This window comes from Psammomys obesus, unplaced genomic scaffold (assembly GCF_907164565.1).
Source record: "Psammomys obesus unplaced genomic scaffold, mPsaObe1.curated_primary_1811, whole genome shotgun sequence".
Taxonomy (NCBI): Eukaryota; Metazoa; Chordata; class Mammalia; order Rodentia; family Muridae; genus Psammomys; species Psammomys obesus.
Window position 1 is genome coordinate 13642465 of NW_026596051.1, and position 2550 is coordinate 13645014.

Here is a 2550-nt window from a genome sequence, read left to right on the forward strand (position 1 = left end):
TTTATTTTATTTTATTTTATTTTATTTTATTTTATTTTATTTTATTTTATTTTATTTTATTTATCTATCTATGTATGTATGTATGTATGTATGTATGTATTTATTTATTTATTTATTTATTTATTTTCACTGCATTCTAAGGTAAAATATCAAAGCCTTCTCAGGGCACCTAGCCCTGCCAGCTCTATCCCTCCCACTTTGCTATCCAAACTGTGACCTCATCCAGATATGTAGCCTTAAGAACATCTCCACCCTGCGGACTTTCAAGTGTGTATCTCCACTGTTCCCCTGAACCCTGCCCTCACACGGCCAGCCATACATGCCTGAGACAATTAAGTGCAGGCAGGTGGGTGGCATGCGCAGATCAGTTTCCAGGATGCCAGTCCCAACGGATGCCTGCTTCAGCTGCGTGGTTAGCGTCCTGTGTGTGGTCCTCCTAAAACCCCTGTGCCCTAAGCTTTCAGCAGATGTGTCTGTCCTCTACACCTGACCACATCCCTGTCCTGTACTCACTGTCTCTGTACCCAGATTGTAGAGGCAGCTAACGCCACCCACTTTCACCCTGTCCCAAGAAGCCCGGCTCTGGAGCCAGGAGTCTTTAGGCCTTTCACAGTTGTTGGGGTCACTCCCTTTTCCTCTCTCTCTGCAACTTCCCCACTTTCTAGGAAACAGCTGCGCTCTCTCAGCCCACCCTGATACCTGCTTCCTCTCCTCACCACCCAGCCCGACTCCAGTGTCACATAATTCTTTCCAGTGACTCTCCATGAGCACTGGCCTCGAACAGCTGCCAGACAGGCATAAACAGCAAACGTGCTCTCAGCTCCCCTCTCTCATGTAACATCCCATGCACACCTGCCGCTCATAGCTGGCTTCAGCCAAGGAAACCTGCTGCTGCTATTCAGGGAATTCAGGGTAGGGGAGTCCTCCCTCGGGAAAATCGCTGTTTTCTTGAGACCTTGAACCTTGGTTATGCGTCCTGTGACTTTTCTGACAAGGTCCCTGAAAGAAGCTAGAAAGTTAACAGGGTCTCCCTGCAACACGACACATCCTGAGAGACAGAGTGGCTAACTGGACGCCTGCCAAAGTCAGGTCCCGAAATCGTGCAGGAAGCAGCCCAATGGGTGTGTGTGGGCTCCGAGTCCAGGCATCTACTTATGGCCCCGCTCTGCGCTCCTGGCTTTGTGGGCTTGTGGGGAGGGTTTGTACAGTCTGTATTCAACATCCTGGGAGTGTCTTGGAATGATTCAGGGATGTGGTGCATCCCCTACAGTGGGCCTGGCCCACAGACCTTGCTCCTGTGCAAAATCCACGGGGAATGATGCCCCTTTCCCACTCCCATACACACAGCCTAAAGGGTCGTGAAGCCATTTCTAGTCAGGCCCTCCCCACCCCCACCCATTTGCACACTCACCTGGTGCTAGGATGGACATCTTCAGACCCAATGCACTCTGAGGAAGGGGCCTCTGTCTCCGAGGATGGGACTCAGCTTTGGAGTCAGCTTTGCACTCTCCACAGCAAGGACAGAGAGCCCCTTAGCTACTGCAGCCTACGCACCTTCGAGCACCCACCCTCCAACCTAGTCCCTCCAGGACTAGGGAAGGCATAGAAGCGTTTGTGGGGTGTTCTAGCCGCAGTGGTCTGGGTAAATACGAGAAGTTCTGAAGCACCCCTAGTTTGGCCAACGCTCAGAATGAGGTCTATGAAGCCGGGTGACTTAGGCCAGGTTCTACCACTGGGGGGCAGGCTCCCCATTTCTCTAGAGCCTCAGTGAGCGTGCAGACCTAGTTCGTTGGAAATCCAGGCTTCCTGTAGAAGGATCTTAATTTTAAAGATTATTTTAAACGTTGGCAGATCCACAGGACAGAAGCAATTGTGTTTATGGGAATGGGACTCAGTGCCAGAGAGTTCTGCCTCCTTTTCTGGAAAGGCGGCAGAAGATGGCAGGGTGGTGCTGGTTGTCTTGGGTTTATTCATCATGGCCTTGCTGGTGAATGCAGGGCATTAGGGTGTGTCTGTGGCTCTCCTTTCATAGTGTACTTCTGTGACTTGTCTGTATAATCTATATCCTGAAGATGATGAATCAAAATTAAATCTTGATAGAGACAGTACATGGTCCACTGGACATGTGGTATTGGCTTCAGTGGTGACCAGACGCTCTCAGAGACACTTTCGGGCATGGCTGCTGCCTGGGTCCCAGGCAGAACACTGGCTCTTCCCAACATCTGTATAAATATGCTGGCACAAACATTAGCCCTGCCAATCCTCCTCCACTGTAAAATAAGAAACAGCTGTTACCATTTATTACAGTCTCACAAGGACCTGCTAAACTCTGAGCAAGTTCTCCTCCATTCCATGAAGAAGGCACGGATCACTTGGAACCCTCATCAGCCAGATAGTTCAGCCACACACTGCCCAGTCACCTGGGCCATCCATAGTCCTATCTGCTTCAGAGATCCCAGCCTGAAGTGTTGGCTCCTTTTATGAAGAATCTTGAACTGAAGGCAACCCTAACCCTAACCCTAACCCTAACCCTAACCCTAACCCTAACCC

General features: G+C 50.0%; 1 protein-coding gene across 2 annotated transcripts in view; it reads left to right on the forward strand.

The window, feature by feature from the left end:
• Positions 1-2550, forward strand: part of Gck (glucokinase) — a 36652-nt gene that overhangs the window by 23922 nt on the left and 10180 nt on the right. The gene's annotated exons all lie outside the window — the stretch shown is intronic.